We start from the raw sequence: 20,633 nt of genomic DNA, 5'->3' as shown, positions 1-20,633 counted from the left end.
ACCACTGCACTTTTCTGTAAGCCAGTTTCCTCAGAGTTCATATGCTTTCACCAATAAATATAATTAGTCTGACACTCTAAAAGAAAATGTGCTAACTTAGTTATGCAAAATATTTCTTCCATGAATTAGCAGAGTTAATGCTAAATATGTTTTGCTAATTTAGAAGGGTGATTTTATCAGTAGGTGAAATGGATATGCTTGAGTCTTGTGATTTCATCTGCCTAATATTGATGTATGCTTGGAATTTCAACAACAAAGAATTACTCTTTGGATAAAAGATATCTACTTCTGCCCAAAGCAGCATAATAATCCATATCCGTCATGTAAACCTCAAAGTTAGATATAAAATCAACTTGATTTTGATAATTAACCAAATCTATATAAGAAAGTAACATACATTTTGGAGACCTTAATTCTGTTTGCTGCTTTTCTTGTACTAGCTGTTATCTTAAATTAGTAATTTCACATTTTTGAGAGTTTCCATATAAAACATAAAACAACATATAAATCATATATAAAGAATTTTATAAAGAGCAGATGAAAAATCATGATCTGTATAAAACATAGTTGATCAATGATGGTAAAGGGATGTAAAAAGCACAAATTGTGGCTATGTCAGATAAAGTATTTTTCCTTTAAGAAAAAGGTTGAGGTCTATATTTGAGCAACTCATTGGTACACTTGGGGGTTGGAAAAAAAATGGCCTTGTGACATTAGACAATTTTTTTAACATCTCTGAGGTACACCGTAAAAAAAAAAAACTTGTGACATTTAATTGTCATAATGCATATAAGTAAACAAACAGAACAAAAATTGATACAGAGCTAGTAAATTGGTCTTCATTTTTGTTTTTAAATTTATTTTAGAACTACAAAGTGATAGTAATTTATAATTCAAGTAAAATTAGTACTCTGAGCTTGAAAATAATTTACCTCATTTTTCTGTCTCTCTACTGAATATGATGCACTGTATGTCATATCACTTATTGTGTTTGCATAGTATTGATCCAGTGAATTTTGATACTGACAAGTAATTATAAAACAAAATTTAAAAATAATTAGGTTTTCAGAAATCAATCCTTTTATAATTTTTGAGAACATTACAAAGTTTTCTTAAATATGTCAGCACTGTTATTTAAGTAAAAAGATAAAATAATTTGTATTATTAATATTTTACAGAAAACACAGAAACAGAATGTTGAAATGTACAATACATTCTTTTAAAAAGTCACATTTAGTTATTCAAATACAATTTGAGTTTATATGTGTGCTCCTATTTACTCAACAGCAATATGAAATATTATATAAATTTATTTTATCATATGTCAATTTATAAAGGAATTATGTAAAGAACAAATAATTTGGAGTCAGCTAAAAAAGTTTTTAATTCTGCCATATTTATTTCATGCTGTGTGCACCTTGGATAAGTTACTTACCTTTAAAAAAAAATCATTCTAACTTGTAGAGTTAGGGGTACCAAATCCTTAAAATCTAAATTTTAGTTATGAGATACAGGTAATTAAAGAAAATATTCTGCACAGCACCTATCACAGAAGGGGCAATGATCACAAATATGATGATGATTATAATATAATATTCTTTTATAAAATATTACAAACTATGTTTTCCAATGTAAAAAGTAATGAACAATATACTTTTAAATATTCCATATTTATATAGTCTTTAAACCTCAAAAATAACATTTGTGTTTCTTATTTTCTGGAAAAAAAAAAAACCTCCTGTATATTTCTATTAATCTGGAATACACCAGTTGGTATTTAACTGAATGGAACTTGCAAGCAAAATATATAGGAAAGATTTTAATTAGAAGTAAAATAATTATGGTAATGTTCTGTTTACCCTTATTGAAGGATAAGACTTGAAAGATGTATGAAGATATAGTTATTGATATAGAAAACGGATCAAAGATCTACTAAATTTTAAAACATAGAATTTCCACTACTAATTACTTCTTACTAAATAATTAACTCTTTTTTATATAAGATAAAGTGAAGAGTTAAAAATATAGTGAGGCATTGGTCTGCTAGGAATAGAAGAAGGGTCACGAAGGTACAACATTTAGGATTAAATTTGTTCTGGGTATTTGCCAATCCACAGAAGTGACTGAAAGGTTGGATTGCACTTTAGACAGCCTATGTTGCTAAGAAAACAAAAGTAAATGCAGTAGACTTTGGTAACACTCCCTTCCTGCAACACAAATAATTCCAATCTAAGAGTAAAGCTGAATGTAATAAAATTGGCATCCCTACATAGTGGAGTCTATCATAAAATAATATGAATAGTCAAGACAATTCCAAACCATGCAATTGAATTAAGGTAATTAATTATTGCTAAAGTCTACAGATAATAGGCAGAAGTAAATTACAAGCAATTTCTCGAGTAAGAAATCCATTACAGATGACATAATCATCATCCTCAAATTTACCTCTGCAAGTACTTTTTCAGTGACAATATACTACAAACACAATCAAATGTAACCAGGAAAAGAAGGTGGCAAAATGATATGAGCAGGAATTTCAAAAATAAGAATAAAGAGACAGCTCAAAAAAAATTACTAATGTTGGAACTATCAGATAGAGACTGAAGATAACATTATTTATTTTGGCCAGGCTCTTTGGCTCACGCCTGTAATCCCAACATTTTGGGAGGCCAAGGCAGGTGGATCACCTGAGGTCAGGGATGAGACCTGCCTGATCAACATGGTGAAACCCCATCTCTACTAAAAATACAAAAATTACCTGGTCGTGGTGGAGGGCGGCTGTAATCGCAGCTACTTGGGAAGTTGAGGAAGGAGAATCACTTGAACCCAGGAGGTGGAGGTTGCCGTGAGCTGAGATCACACCATTACACTCCAGCCTAGGCAACAAGAGCCAAACTACGTCTAAAAAAAAATAAAATAAAAAAATTTATTTCTACATTCAAGGAGATAAAAACTAAGATTCAACAATTGGATAGAGTACCAAATATAATAAAAAGAGACTTAGCACATTGAAAAATATATAGATTATTGCAGTGGATAACATAACAATCTAAAACAAAGACTCAATGAACATACTCAAAAGCATATTATGCAAAGCAAATGAGAAACAATACATTTGATGATTGGCCAAAACAAACAAAACAGAATGCAACAATTAGAGATAAAAGTTCAGAAATTTTTATATAGGAAAAAAGAAACAAATAGCATATTGGTGAATCTCTAACATATGATTAATTCGAGTCCCAGAAGTGAGGAGTATATTGATGAGACAGAAGTAATACAAAAGGTAGCTTATGAAAATTTTCTAAAATGCATGAATATGACTAGCCCATTTTTTCAAGATTTTTTTTGCTACTAAGTATACAAAAGACAGTCTACACATCAACCATCAAAATAAAACTAAAGAAAACTGGTCAAGTAAAAATAGAAAAGAGCTCTTACTTTCTTTTTTTTTTTTTTTTTTTTTTTTTTTTTTTTGAGATGAAGTCTAGCTCTGTCGCCCAGGCTGGAGTGCAGTGGTGCAATCTGCGCTCACTGCAAGCTCCACCTCCCGGGTTCACGCCATTCTCCTGCCTCAGCCTCCCGAGTAGCTGGGACTACAGGCGCCCGCCACCACGCCTGGCTAATGTTTTATATTTTTAGTAGAGATGGGGTTTCACCATGTCAGCCAGGATGGTCTCGATCTCCTGACCTCATGATCCACCCGCCTCTGCCTCCCAGAGTGCTGGGATTACAGGCATGAGCCACCGCGCCCAACCCTCTTATTTTCAAGTTAGTAATAGTGACATTTACAAATGATTTCTCAACAGTGATGGAAGCCAAAATATAGTGACATGATATCATCATTTGTGAAAAAGAAAATAACTGCCAATTCAGAATTCTATGCCAAAGTAAATTGTAATTGAAGATATGATGTTGAAATAAAGACATTTTTAGGAAAACAAAAACAAATAATTTACTATCAGTAGAAGTAAAATAAGAGGGCTTCTTAGGAATATTCTTGAAAATAAAGGAAAATTATGCCAAATGGATTTTGGAAGTGTGTAAAGAATAAAATATAATGAAAACGTAAATAGTGGGATGAATTTAAGTAAACACTGACTTTACAAAATACTACTAATAATGCAGAAAAATATTATAAATTATTAGGTATATTTAGAATTATATACTCTAAATGCTTTATTTTCCTTGAAAAATTTCAAAATACCAATATTAGGCTTTGATAATTTGAATATTTGTTTTCATTTTCAAAATAGCTATTAAGTTTAAGAAGTTGTTATACTCAAAACTTTTAGAATGAAATATCATCTACCTGAATAGCATTATCAATCAGCTTTACCTCATTGACATTTACAGACTACTCCATTCAACATTATTAGAATATACATGATTTTCAAAGCTCATATGGGATGTTAACCAAAACATTACATTTTGGACCATAAAACATATTGTAATAAATGTAAGTTAATAAAAATCTTATACAATATGTTCTCAGACCACAATGGAAATAAGCTAGAAATCAATACTAGAAAGATAACTAGAAAATCCTAAAGTACGTGGAAATTAAACAACACACTTTTAAATGACACATGAATCAAATAAAATGTGTCAAAAACAAATTTCACAAATATTTTGAAGTAAATGAAAATGAAATACAACATATCAAGTTGATATAACAAAGTCTTTAGTAATATTTTCATAATATTAAGTCAATGTTATTAAAGTGAATAAATATCTGAAAACCGTGATCTAAGCCTGCGTCTCAGAAAACTAGAGAAAGAGCAACTTTAGCCTAAAGCATGCAGAAGTAAAGAAGTGGTAAAAATAAAAGTGAAATCAATAAAACTGAAAAAGTGTAACAATAGAGATAATCAGTAAAATTAAGAGGTAGTTCTTTGTAAAGATCATTAATGATGACAAACTTCTAGCCAAGTTAACCAAGGACAAAAGAGAGAAGACAAAATTGCTAATAACATAAATTAAAAAGGGGTATAATTACTGATGCTATGGACTTTTAAAAAATAAAGGAATATTATGAATAACTCTTTTTTCACAAATTTGATAACTTAGACAAGAATGACCAATTCCTTGAAAGACACAAATTTCTAAAACTTACAGAAAGGTGAAGAGATTGCCTGAATAGGCCTATATCTATTAAAGAAATTGAGTCAAAAAGTAATAACCTTCCAAAAAAGAAAGCAACAAGCCCAGAAAATTTATTAGTGAATTCTACCAAACATTTAAGAAAGAAAAGATACAAATTTTCTACAATCTCTTCCAGAAAACAGAGATGGAGGAAACATTTCCTACATATCCTCAAGGATAGAATTATTCTAATACCACAACAGATAAAGACATTACAAGAAAGGAAAACAACAGACCTTATCTCTCATGAGTGTAGATGCAAAATCCTCAATAAATGTTAGCATATCAAATTAAACAAAATATAAAAATAAAGTACAACCTAGTAGCATTTATCCAATTATAAACAGATAAGTCAATATTTGAAAATATGCTAAAATAATTACCTCTTTAGGAGAGATAATATGAATATATGCTTCATAAATGTGAACTGTGCACGGTGACTTTCTTCCAAAGAATAAAGTGTAGAAAAGGGGGGGGGAGTGTCACTTCAGAGTGTAGAAAGATAACAAGCAGTATCTCAGCAAGGTGATGAGGGTCATTATCAAGAGTCATATATTATGTAGGTGAAAATGGCACTTTACCTCTGGGATCTTCTTTCCTCCAATTCATAACCTCTGTCTAATCATGAGAAAAACATCAGGTGAATTTTTTAGAGAGGGGTATCCTACAAAATATCTGCCAAGGTCACCAGAAACAAGGAAATTCTGAGAAACTGTCACAGGCAAGAGGAACCTAAAGGGAGATGAAAGCTAAATGTAACATGGTATTCTGGATGAGGTCCTGGAACAACAATAAATTACATAAAGAATCTGAACTATGGACTTCAACTAATAACAATGTATCAAATATAGGCCCATAACTTAATAAATAATTGTATGATAATACTGTGAGTTGTTGATAATAGGATTTTAAAATATTTATCTCATTCCATAGGTAGATTTTTTACTCTGTTAATTGCTTCCTCTGCTGTCCTGATTTTTAGCTTAATTTAGTTCCACTTGTTTATTTTTGGCTTTATTACCTGTGTACTTTTGGTATCATATTCATAAAATCATTGCCAACATCAGCTCATTAAGTTTTTTCTTATTTTTTTAGGAATGTCATAGTTTTGGGTCTTTCCTTTGTGTAAGTCTTACCTTTTTGTTTTAGTCTAATTTGAGTTGATTTTTCTGTATGATATAAGATATAGAATGGGATACATTTTTTTTTTTTTTTTTGCAAACCACACATCTGATAAGTGGCTAATACCCAAAATATATAAAGAACTCTTATAACTCATCAGTAACAAAGCTAATACTCTGATTTTAAAAATGAGCTATCAACTTGGAAATACATTTCTCCAAAGAAGACATGAAAATGGATAACACATATGAGAAAATATTCAATGATATTAATCGTCAGAGAAATGTGAACCAAAACTACAATGAGATATCTTCTCAATCTGTGGGGATGGCTATTAACAATTTCAAAAAATGCAGTATGTGTTGGGAAAGATGTGGAGAAATCGGAACCCTTGTACACTATTGGTGGGAATGCAAAATGCTGCAGCCACTATGGAAAACAGCATGGGTGTTCCTCAAAAATTAAAAATGGAGCTACCCTATGATCCAGCAACCCCACTTCTAGGTATTTATTCAAAAGAACTGAAATCAGGATCTCAAAGTGATGCATGCACGTATAAGACGAAAGAATTGCTGAAAATTAGTGTGTAGTTAGAAAAAGAAATGTAATGTAAATTAAGTAGAAATAAGAATGTGAAAAACATAAATTAATATAATTAAAGAATTACAATTTTAGATGGTCATAAAAATAAGTGAAAATTATTTTTGAAAGCTTGATATGATTTGTAAATATCTATTATGAATGATCAGATAAAATGAGAAAAGTTACAAATAACCAATTCAGAAATGAAGAGAGAATACTGCTACATATACTTGACACATTCAAATGTTAATTAGAATATAATATGAACAATATTATTTAAATAAGGTGAAAACATATGCATAATAGACAAATTATAGAAAAGTAAAACTTACCAAAACAGACACAAGAAATAATATAAGTATTAAAATAAGTCTAAATCCTTTCAAAATAAAAACATTCAGAAATCTAGAAATAGTAGAAAACCAATAAATACAGGCAAAAAGTTCTCAAAGAATTCAAAATCACAGTGATAGAACATTTCACACCTATTAAAATAAATGAAACAGGCCGGGCGTGGTGGCTCACGCCTGTAATCCCAACACTTTGGGAGACCAAGGCGGGCAGATCACGAGGTCAGGCGATCAAGACAATCCTGGCTAACACGGTGAAACCCGGTCTCTACTTAAAATACAAAAAATTAGTGAGGCGTGGTAGCTCATGCCTGTCGTCCCAGCTACTTGGGAGGTTGAGGCAGGAGAATGGCGTGAACCTGGGAGGCGGAGCTTGCAGTGAGCCCAGATCACACCACTGCACTCCAGCCTGGGTGACAGAGCGAGACTCCTGTCTCAAAAAAAATAAATAAATAAAAATAAAAATAAAATAAATTATGATGCCAAATGTGGACTGTGATGTATAACACTCATCCATAACATTCATGGCTAATGGTCCTAATTATTTTGGAAAATAGTTTGTCATTGTCTGGTAAAACTGAAGATACACTTAAGTGATGCTGTTCCAACTCAATTGCAATATGTTAACCCAACAGAAATGAATGTATTTTTATACCATCAAACATAAACAAATATAGTCTACACATACTATTTATAATAGTCACCAAAATAGAAACAACCCTAATGCCCATAAAAGATATAAGTAATGAATAAATCGTTGTATATTCATCCATTGCAATACTGCACAGGTATAAAATGAACAACTACAAATACAAACAACCCAACAGATGGAACATAAAAGTTTGAAGTAAAGAAACCAGGCAGAAGGGAATTTATAGTGTTTGATTTCATACACGTTAAATTTAAAGGTAAGAAAGACAAAAAGAATGGTTTTGAGGATGAATAGTTAGGTTTTAGAGATGAATAGATGAAATGATACAGATTAATTAGTGTAAAACTTGGGGAAATGGAGAAATGAGAGGTGACTAAGTAGGAGCATGGAGGGAGGCTTCTGAGCCTTCAATGTTCCTTCTCTTTTTCTTCTATGTAGTGACACAAGTATTTTCTTTATCATAATTTGTTAAGCTGTACATTTATATTTTATATAGTTTGCATTCATCATAGTTTATAAAAAATAAAGATTAATAAAAAAATTACACGTTCTACAATTACACATCAATTGTGTTTGTGTCTGTGGTATGTTTCAAGCTGTCACAGGCAGTAGGTTGAATAAATAAATCAATAAATAAATTAAAATACATCATGAGATAAATTTCAACCACAATGGTTTTATTTCTGATAGCTTTAATTATTATTATTATTATTATTATTTTGAAACGGAGTCTCACTCTGTCACCCAGGCTGGAGTCCAGTGGCACGATCTTGGCTAACTGCAACCTCCGCCTCCCGGTTTCAAGCGATTCTGCTGCCTCAGCCGCCCGAGTAGCTGGGATTACAGGCACGCGCCACCACGCCCAGCTAATTTTTGTATTTTTAATAGAGACGGGGTTTCGCCATGTTGGCCAGGCTGGTCTTGAACTCCTGACCTCAGATGATTGACCCACCTCGGCCTCCCAAAGTGCTGGGATTGCAGGTGTAAGCCACGGCGCCTGGCCTTTCTGATAGCTTTTAAAGGGTGAATGAACAAATTGAATTAGAGTCATCGATAATGCACATCCTCTCTTATCAGACATGTTTCTTTTCACTACCCAGAGAATGCTGTTCATGCTCATCAACTCCTGCCTCCTCAACAAGGTTCCTTTCCTCTGTGCTCTGATTTCAATTAATGGCAAAACACCATGTTCCTAAGCCTCAGTTACTTAAACACAGGCATTGTTTACTTCTCAGAGCTTAGTGTCCTTGTAGTGATAAAATGTACAAAGTAGCATTTGGTTTTCCTTCATATTGTCTATGGAATATTACTGCCCTTCTTTATACTCCAATAGCCATTGCTCAAGTTCTCATCATTTCTTATTTTCTACAGTGGCCTCAATTGCTGATTTTAAGCCCTCTGTACTGTATACATAAATATTTCACATGCTGATGTAAACTTATTTTATTAATACTAATAAGATTTATTAAGGTTTTATATGCCAATCTCTAAGCTAAATACTTTTATTCTTCATCTTATTGAATATTCATTTAGTCCTTGTATCATCCCAATGATGTTATTTTCTGTATTTTCAATGAAGAAAATACATAAATAAATATTAAGTAAATTGTCAAATTACACAGCTGGTAAGTAAAGGGTTGGGACTGAAACCCAAATCTCATGCTCTAAATAGTGCATTTTCTCCTTGCTTACAAAGTAAGGTATAATCAAATAAAAAGTTCTCATGCAAGCAGCGTTGTCAGGCATTCACAATTCTCTGCAATCTGCCTCCAGTCTATAATTTCAGCCTTATCTCCAACTGTCTCCATTCACATAGACTCATTATTTACAATCCAAGTCACATCTTTCTGTGTGCTTTTGCAACAACTATTCTTTTGACCTATGCATCTCATCTCAAGTCTCCAATTAAAACATCACCTCTCTGTCAAGGCCCTACATACATATATCCCCCTCCATGAAGCTTTCGCCAACCCATCAGTAAGAATTATCCCTCCTTGTACTGTCCTTCCATAGAACTCTACTAAGACCTCTATGAATATTCTATTTAAATTTGTTTTATAATTTATGCACATATCATCACCTATACTGTCAAAACGTGGTCTAAATGTCAAAAGCCATCGTAATCTATCCCTGCATGCTCCTCCTACCTCCTCCTACACTGTACACCCATTCATTCTAACAAATAACAACCATTGGTTTCTTGATAATCCTCCCAGGCAGGTGTTTTACCTCTGGTCCTTACTTTGCTTTAAATGTACTCCACCAACCATCATCCTCTGTTGCTATCTTCTCCACTCCTATGTGGATTTCTAGTTCTATTTCAATCAGGAATCCAGCTATTTGTCAGGGTAGCCTTCTTTTTCATCCCAAACCCCAGCACTTCTGCCTCTCCCCACCTTCACTTGCTATATACTTGCTCAATACTTTGCATTATTCCTTCATTTATTTTTATCACAACTTGTATTTATTACACTAATTTGTGAAATTGTTTCTGTCTTTCTTCGTCTCTAAACTGTAGCTGCATAAGAGTAAAGACCACATTTTTTCCCTTTGTTTCTAATGGAATCCTCAGTGCCTAGCCCATGTCAGGAACATAATAATCAATGCATTTAATTATTTATTTATTTAATTTTGAATGGGCAGTTTCTTGTGGTTTATAGACAATGTCATATTCAGTACTCCACTCAAATGTCGGGATTTTCAAATTGACTTTCATAATGAGAGGATCACACTGTGAAATTTCAGCTCAGGAATAAGCAGAACAGAACCATTTCATCGTAGGTTTAAAACTCATTCAATCTCAGTTCCTTTCTAAGTAATGGAAAATAGTAGGCCTATCTAAATGGAATAGGGCTATCTATCTAAATGTTGTTATATAGAGGACAATCTCCATGCATCATGTTTTATTTATCATGTTTCAGATATAGTCTTTGTAGCAAGAAAACATAAAGTGTATGCATCATTTTCTTTCTCATTTTATCCTTTTTTTCTCCATAATTATTTTTTTTTTTTTTTGAGACGGAGTCTTGCTCTGTCACCCAGGCTGGAATGCAGTGGTGTGATCTCGGCTCACTGCAAGCTCCGCCTCCCGGGTTCACACCATTCACCTGCCTCAGCTTCCTGAGTAGTTGGGACTATAGGCATGTGCCACCACGCCTGGCTAATTTTTTGTGTTTTTAGTAGAGATGGGTTTTCACCATGTTAGCCAGGCTAGTCTCAATCTCCTGACCCCGTGATCCACCTGCCTCGGCCTCTCAAAGTGCTGGGATTACAGGCGTGAGCCACCGTGCCCGGCCTCTCCATAAATTTTTTATCTTCATTTCGTATATTTGTGAATATCTGCACGTTTCTTTCCTGTCAGTTACTTAGCTCAGAAATCTTTATTGCATGGTCATAATTTTAATATTTACCATGCCTAACTGGCAGGCCCTGCGCATAATAACAGTTATAGAATTTGTACCCCAGACACACTTATATCAATACCTTTTCTGCATCCTGGTTTTTCCATCGGTCTCTATCACCTGTCTTTTTCTTTTTTGCTCTTCAATCTTGTCTGCCAGCTGGTGTTTACCTAATGATTTTCAGTCTTTTCTGCCTTTTCAAATAATATATATGTCTCTTTGCTAGTAAATTGTCCAGCTGTGGATTTCTAAATAGCTGTAGCCTAGTCATGGGAATTTCAACCTGAGGCTCCAGAGTAAAACTTGGCAGTAGAACCATATACCCTTAGAATGTCCTTGGATACTGCTTAAGATACACTGGGGATCCTTGGACAGGGTTCTCTCTCACAATTCCAACTTCAGTGTGTGTGTGTGTGATCTTTTTTATTATATATTTATATATATTTTTTATTATATATTTATCTGATAGCTCCCTTCTCAAATTAGATAAACTCTATGTAACGAGAGCCTGTGCCCTTTTGCCCATTTTCTCTCTTTTTGATTCTTAAGGAACTATGAGTTTCCTGCACTGATATAAAGTGATCCAAACAACACTACATTAATTTCAGAATTGAATTTTACATTTTCAAAAAATATGATTAGCCATTATAATGACTCCAGATCGTTCTAAGATTAAAAGTTACTAGAGCCTAAAGAATATGATGAGAAAATAAATGCATTCTTACCTCCTAGAAAAGCACCAACAATTAAAGCTTATGACCAGATCCTGAGTTTGGAACATAATCACAATTCCAGGAAAATGAAAGAAAATATGATGCAAATGTAAACTAACAAAAATTACATGTGGCTTCTAACACAATCAATCTCATAGTCAAGGAGTGTCAAAGACAGGAAGTTTGCCTTTTATGTAGATATTAAGCTAAAATACGGATTTGTGAGAAGTCATAATTACAATGTGGATGTAAAGAAAGATGGTTACTGTGCCTTTAAAATTGAGAAATAGTTGATTTGCACTGAACAAGCAGGAATTACTAAGGGCTTTGAAAAAATAGGCAAATCTGGTAAAGTTTGTGTGTGTGTGTGTATCTTTTTTTCTCTCAAGTTCTTCTGTTTATATTGAATATAATCCTATCAAGATTTCTCTAGTTTTAACATCTAAGAAGCATATTTTCAAAAGCCATTTACCACAAACTAGAAGCTAAACAGCATACTCAAAGAAATTTTCATACCAATGTGGCCGATTTCACTTTAGATAAAAGGTAATGTTAACTTTAAGCATAACGGCCCGTCAAATGTTGTTTTTATAATTTATTGAAATAGTTTAATATTCTAGACACAGATTTCTCTTTTTAGTCTTTTTAATTACTATATTTTCAGTTGAAATGAAGTCAGCTGTGGCAATTAGCTTTATTTTATTTCTGGGTGTTGATATGATGATATCATATCCTACTTACTATTTCCTGGAATAAGTTTCTTCCTAGCAATCAATATGTGACTTGTTACAATCATATTCTGTTATTATTATTAAGTTGCCTTAGAGCATAATATTGTTTCTGAAAATCATATTTGCTTTTTCCAATTTTCTCTGAGAAAATAATTGCAAATATATAATTTTATAAATAATCTTGCAAATAAGATCTTTCACCTAAAATTTAGTTAGAGCTTTTTAAATAATTTTGTTGTAGTTGTTTTTTTTTGTTTTGTTTTTTAAGTCTAGCTTTTTCAAAAACAATAACTCATACTGATATAACTTCTGTGTGTAACTTCTGGGTCTACCAAAAATACAAACAATTGTAATCTAATTTGCATTGTTGCAGATAAAATATTTACTCTTAAGATTTTTGTCTTCACTGGGGCAAAGGGGCAAGTCTAGAAATAGTCAGAGCCTATCTCGCTCTGTCTCCCAGGCTGGAGTGCAGTGGGGCGATCTTGGCTCACTGCAAGCTCTGCTTCATGGGTTCATGCCATTCTCCTGCCTCAGCCTTCCAAGTAGCTGGAACTACAGGCACCCACCACCACACCGGGCTAATTTTTTGCATTTTTAGTAGAGGTAGGGTTTCCCCGTGTTAGCCAGGATGGTCTCGATCTCCTGACCTCATGATCCACCTGCCTTGGCCTCCAAAAGTGTTGGGATTACAGGCATGAGCCACTGTACCCCGCCAATAAGACCGATTTCTATAAAAATGGACTATCAACGAATAGCCAGCTGGCAGAAATTCTGGTTGCTCTGTGAGACACTGTCAAAGAGAAGAAGAAAGGGAATATTATACTGGTAAGAGATAGACAAGCGTTTAGGAGGGTTACTAGACATTTCTGATGTTGGAGATCTCTGACCAAGCATAGGTACTCAATGACTGAGTAATTTTGTGGATTAACTAATGTATCATAATGATGAAAGGGGGGATCTTAGTGTAGGAAGAAACTGGGCCAAACAGGGCTCCAGGAATAAGCAAAGATAAGACAAAACCAATTGGTTTCATAAATTAATTAATAAGTTAAGTTGGCTATGCAGCTATTATGAGACAGAATGTGGATGTCAATCTATATATTGTAACTGTAAATCCCAGGTCAGAATCATTTGTATCAGCTGTCCCTACTTAACAGTAATAATAATAACATCAATAGTTAATGAAAACAAATATTTTAATAGACATTTTATATATTATGTATGTAATTTCTATAGTGGCTTGATAAAATACGTAACATTAACTACATTTGAAAGATAGGAAATTTAGGGTTAGAGAAGTTAAAAATTAAATCCATGGTATTACGTTTCAGAGCCCAAGACTATTAATCACTGACACAAATATTCAATTAATAAGTATCTGGATTGGAACTTGAGTGTGAAAAATTGATTTGATTTTTATATTGATTTGATATTTATAACACTTGATGTGTTACAAAAATACAATTGTAATAGTGTCTTTTATCTTACTCTTCCCATGGCTTGATAAGTACTTTACCTGGCTTTTTAAAGACTAGCATCAAAGTCATCACTTCAGCCCCTGACATATAAAGAACCCAAGTAATCCACCCTCCCCGAGTTTTGTTAAGTATATTTCATTTGTAACACTTTTTGTCTAACTAAAATATCTTATTTATGAATTGTTTACTCATTATTTGTCTTCCTGAACTAAACGTAAGCTCTAAAATAATGACATCTGTTAGTTCACTGTTTATGTCTTTATTACCAATCAGCAGCAAATGAGAGTCATTCAATAAATATTTGTGAAATCAGTAAAAAGAAAGGACATGTAGATGTTTGTTTTCTCCCCAAATTCATATGTGAAAACTCTAGCCCCAAAAAGGGTGGTATTAGGGAGTGTAGCATTTGAAAGGTCATTAGATTTAGGTGAGGTCTTGAGAGTGGAACCCTCATGAGAAAGAGTTCTCGTCTCTTTCTCTCCACTTTGTGAGGATCCAGCAAAAAGATGTCTATCTTCAAGCCAAAAAGAATGCCCTAACCAGACAACAGATCTACCTGCACCTTGATTTTGGACTTCCCAGCTTCCAGAACTGTAAGAAATAAATGTTTTATGTTTAATCAGGAAAGAAAGGAAAAGGAAAGAAGAAAGGGAGAGAGAGAAAGAGAATGAAAGAATGAAAGAAAGGAGGAGGGAGGGAGAGAAGGAAGAAAGGGGAGAAAGGAAGAAGGGAGGGAGGGAGGGGAGAGAGAGAGAAAGAGAGAGAGGGAGGGAGGGAGGGAGGTGTAGGAAGGCAAAACCAACAAACATAGATTTTTACTCAGTACTATAACGCTAATTTTTAAAACTGATAGCTTTCAATGTATGCAACTATAGAAAATGCAGGAAATCTTATACTTTGCTGGAAATGTAGATTGCTGGAACTGTTATTGTAAAAATAATGAGAAAGTACAAATTAGAAATGTCTGTATATGTATAACCTTTGACCTAATCATCGTTCTTTCTAAGAAACTTTCTACAATAATTAAGATAAGAGTATAAATATATATATAAGCTATGTATCATAAAAATTATATTTGTAATTTGTAAAATCTTAAAATTTAAAAGAAATGTAAATAAAGTAAATAATAATCAAATGGATCACAGTTGAATAAATTATATGAACTATTATGTAGCTATAAAAAAGAGCATCAAAATATTCTATTTCTAGTATCCCATTTATTCTTAGTAATGTACAGTATAAATTAAAAATTATAAACTTTCATGAATAAAAAGACTGAAAAACATAAAGGTACTTTTCAACTTATAATGTTTTAATGTAATCTTAATTTCAAAAATCATATTTTTGGGACAATCATTATAGGAGAAACATGAAAAATTAATTATGAAATTCATTAATACTAACAATATAAATGTGATATAATAACCAGAAGAAAAAAATTAAAAGGAAGAAATGTTATTTATTTTGACTGCAAATAGGGATACAGGATTAATATTACATATTAAAAACTAGAATAACTTAAAAGAAGTGATACTGCCATAAAGGGAATATGAAGATCATGAGAACTAAATGAATAGGCTTTAGACAAATAGCATTACATAAAATAATTTAATTTGGTATACAATAAATATTTCCTATATATTTTAAAGACAGTTCTTTAATACATGATTATTGAAGAAATCTGCCTTATCAAAAATTCTTATTTGATAAAATGATGAAACATAAAAATAGCACTATTAAAATATAAAAATATTTGAGCAATTATGTCTCTGGAGGAAGCATGGTAAAATTTAAAAGCAATGAAATAAATTATGAAAAAAGTTTGAAGACATGTGTATGTCAAAAAAGCAATAATCATTATTTTAAAAGATTTAAAATGTAGAATAAAAGACATTTTAACAATAATGCAATATATACTAAAATAAAACAACTATGTACAGTTTTATGCTTACAAATTAGCAAAGAAAAAAGCAAAATATTTAATGTCAATATGCTAACTCCTGAATCATTGTGGAAAGGAAAATTATTATAACTAATTGGCAAAACAATTGGGCTACATACAACTTAGAGATTTGACCTATTGACTGTGTTACATAAACAATAAATTAAGAAAATAGTGTATCTCTAAAAATAAATCACCCAATTTGTGTTTTAAAGACTAATTTATAATAAAAAAGAAAACTCCATAAGTAAATTATCGTATAGGAATATACTTAAACATAATTGACCCACACACCATAATTTCTAAGGAATAAATGTGTTTACAGTTGTCCCCCTTTATCTGAAGTTTCCCTTTTCTCTTTTTCAGTTACTCATGGTCAACCACAGCCTGAAAATATTAACAAAAAAAATCCCATATATAAAAAATTCATGTGTACAATTGTGCGTTCTTCTGAGAATTGTTATAATTGTTTTATTGTTATTATTCAATCTTTATTGTGCTTAACTTATGAATTAAACTTCATCATTGGTATGTTTGTATTTTTTTGTAATGAAAAAACTTAAATTTACTCTTGATAATTTGAAGAGTGTCTTATTATTTGAAAGATATTCAATTCTAAGTGTACATAATGAAGAAATACACTTTTTACAAATTCAGCCATAGTGGTCATTATTCCTCTTTATAGTACCTCTATTCCTTCTTCAGTCAGTGGCAGAATGACCTTTTATAATTAAAACATTATAATCTGTGCTTCTCCTCTTCTTTTAAATTTAAGTTTTAAATTGGCATACAATAATAACTGTATGTACCTATTAACAGGATATATAGTGACATTTTGACACATATAATCTATAGTATTCAGATTGGGGTAATCGGTAATCAGCATATCCATCATCCTAAACATTTATTTTTTTTTTCTGTTGGGAAAATTCACAATGCTCCTTCTAGCCATTTGAAACTACATAATGTCTTATTGTTAATTATAGTCATCCTACACTGGTATTGACACTAGAATTTATTTCTCCTATCTAGCTGTCATTTCTTCCCCCTACTCTTCTCAGCCTCTAGTATCCTCTGTTCTACCAAAAGAACATAGTATATATAGGGTTTGGCACTATCAGCAGTTTCAGGCATCCACTGGGGTTCTCAGAGCGTGTTCCCCATGGCTAAGAGAGGACTACTGTATAATGTTTTTAAAAATAAAATGGGACTTAGAATTTTAAATAGAGTGTGATGAAATGAAGCTCCAGGATTGTAGGAAAATGTTAACATGGTTATCTAGGAAACGTGGAATTATTATAGATGTTTTTTTCCTTTTTTTATCCTTTTCTGTGTTTTCCAGAAGAATTGGGAGTATGACTAATAGAGAAAAAAATTCTATTAATTTTTCTAAATGTTACCTAAAAATTCTCTTAATTTTTAGGTAACATTTCCAGTCAGCGTTATTATGTTTTACCCTCAGGAGCACCTTTTTATTTGTGAGCACGTATGCCATTCTATATGGAGAGGTTTGTGTCATAAATGTATTACAGGAAGTTCACTAATAATATCTTGTACCGTAAAAACCTGATCTTCAAAGTTGATGGTTTTGGCAAATAATTATAGTTTATGTCATTAGGATTGGGCAGATACAATACGCTACTCCTTCTGTTGGAATTTTTTGCGTGATTATTTATCTTTTTCACTACAAGCAAGGTTGAGAAACATTGGCATCTATTTTCTGAATACCTGCCAGTAGAAACTAGTATTTCATATTTGGTTCTGACTAATGTTCTTGTCACTTGGATTCATATAATTTTCTTTTAAAACAGGTGAGTATTCTGGAACTCTTTTAGGAAACTAAGTATAATAACATGAATTAATACACGTAATTGTGATTGTGTTCTTCAGGGCAAACGTGTCTTTGTTCCCTCTTTTTTTTTTTTTTTTTTTGTATTTTTTTTGTCTCTGTTCCATGCTTCAGTTATACTTTAGAATATTATAATTGTAAAGAAGAAATAAAAAACAGGAGTGCACTATACCCAATGACAATAATATGATTCTTTGCTCTCTGGGTTATCTAACTGTATATATGAAGTCACCACTCGAAAACATCTACCACATCTTGGGACCTCAAAAAATTTTCTACAAAATATGTTATGAAAAACAAAAAGTGAGAAAGACTGTTTCCCAGAGTTTAAGAATATAGTGATTGATGGAAAATGGTTTTTAAGAGTTCAGAAATTAAGGCAGTGAAAGACTAGAAGTAATCAATGGAGTGTTTTAAGGATGATGTATGTTAAAGGTTATTTAGAAAAAGGGAGGTGGATGCTAGGATGACCAATAGTCATGAGATAAAGCAGTTTTTATCTACTTTAAATTAGAAGTTAAGTGTTCCCCCCCCCCCCCCCCCCCCAGGTACTTTAAAGATATAATCGATTCAACCTTGGAAAACAAATTTTTAAGTTATGCAAAGTATTTTTATTTTATTTCTAATACTAAAGGTTTTACATTCACAAATAAAATTTTAGATATAAACACTTCTCAGAATATGATGAAATGTGAATTTTTAAGTTGACTACTTACCTCTTCCCTACCCCAAATAAAAAAACTAAATCATGCTCTGGCTTGCTCACTTTCATATCTGTAGAAATACCTTTCCCGATATAAGGGGTGTCACAAGTAATAATTTTACAGACCGGGGAAGAGATGTAAAATGGAATTGAATTGAAATAACAATTTGACGTAATCACAATAGCTGCTATTTGAGGAAGGAAGAGAAAAACCTTAACTATGTATAGAAAAAGTACCTTTCAAAAAATATACCACAATCTTCATGTATTAAAAACAAAAACAACAACAAAATAAACAAACAAACCGAAAAAAACAACTCTTTAGAATAGGGCCCAGGGGAATTTATACAGATGTTTCCAGCGCGTAAGACTTTATCAAAGCCTGGAAGAAATTAGCACTAGATTTGTCTTCTAAATAAACTCCCAGTTCTAGAACTTAACCATTTTAACCTCCAGAAGCCACGGAGAAATTTGAATGACAATATAAATAATGACATAAGAAGCAAGGCTGCTGTGCTATGTTGCTATTAGATTTTATTTAACTGGGGGATATAAAACCTAACTAAAAAATACTTTATTAGAAACTTTATTGATATTTACACTGGCTACCTGAAGAAAGAGATTGAAATTTTGTAAGGTAATAATTCAAAATATTTAATCTCATGTTTCTTAGGAAGACAGTAATAGCTGCATAAAAAGTGAGAAAAATTTTGAACAAACTATTTACTTTTCACTATTTACTTCTGTTTCTTAGAATTTTCTCTATTCCCTAGTCGAATATTGTACAATGAACCCCATAGAAAGCTAAGTTAATGAAATTTATGCTGGTATATTGTATCATATAGCAGTGTTGAGAATTACTATAGCAGTATGGCTTTCAGTTTAAGGGCAAGAGGAAATTTACTGTAAAAGAAACCTAAAGAAAATCAATGTTTACACATTGCAGAAAATGCTTTTGCAGATTGCTTAGAAAAAATTCTTCACTAGTGCAGTCTAATTTATTTAATGATAATTTTTATTACAAATGAGGTCATTTATTATTCTGCTGAACATATTTGCATGAAATATTAAGATTAAATGGTCATGTCAGATGAAGAGGTAAGTCAGGACGAGAGGGCTTAATGTGAAAAATAAAAACAAAAAAAAAATGTGTTGGCCGGGCGCGGTGGCTCAAGCCTGTAATCCCAGCACTTTGGGAGGCCGAGGCGGGCGGATCACAAGGTCAGGAGATCGAGACCACAGTGAAACCCCGTCTCTACTAAAAAAATACAAAAAATTAGCCGGGCGCGGTGGCGGGCGCCTGTAGTCCCAGCTACTCAGGAGGCTGAGGCAGGAGAATGGCGGGAACCCGGGAGGCGGAGCTTGCAGTGAGCCGAGATCGCGCCACTGCACTCCAGCCTGGGCAACAGCGTGAGACTCCGTCTCGAAAAAAAAAAAAAAAAAAAAAATGTGTTTATGGAATGCACGAAAGCCTTTACTCCTGAGTCCTTACATCTGGAAGTTTATCCTTCAAAGCCAAAGAAAGACAAAAGGGCAAAGAACTACCACATACTAGTGTGATCCTTCCTTGTGCATTTTAATCTTTTCAAGCAGGGTTCAAAAATTTAAGGGTTTCGAAACATGGTAAGGACTTAAAACTTCAAGAACTGTTACATAAACAAGTGGTAAAGGCATAGACTCAGAGAAATTCAGAAAGCAGCATCAAAAATACTGTTATTATCTACAAAATAAAATACAGTGCTTCTTTTTGAAGGATTTTGCTGAATGAGAGAGTCCAGATTTTTGGAGGAAGCCAGATATGTAATTAGGTAATTGGTCACAGAAATGTAAAAATAATAATAATAATAAAAGTCCTAACAATAGCAAAAGAAATTGTATTATAGTCAAAGAAATACAAAATACAAGGAATTCAGCCATCAAAAGCCACACACACAGACGCAGACACACACATACACAGACACA

General features: G+C 32.5%; 1 pseudogene; it reads left to right on the top strand.

Annotated features, from left to right (window-relative positions):
• Positions 1 to 20,633, top strand: part of LOC126934777 (60S ribosomal protein L18-like) — an 83,784-nt pseudogene that overhangs the window by 1,561 nt on the left and 61,590 nt on the right.

This window comes from Macaca thibetana, chromosome 14 (assembly GCF_024542745.1).
Source record: "Macaca thibetana thibetana isolate TM-01 chromosome 14, ASM2454274v1, whole genome shotgun sequence".
Lineage (NCBI taxonomy): Eukaryota > Metazoa > Chordata > Mammalia > Primates > Cercopithecidae > Macaca > Macaca thibetana.
This window is presented reverse-complemented; position numbering and strand designations above follow the sequence as displayed.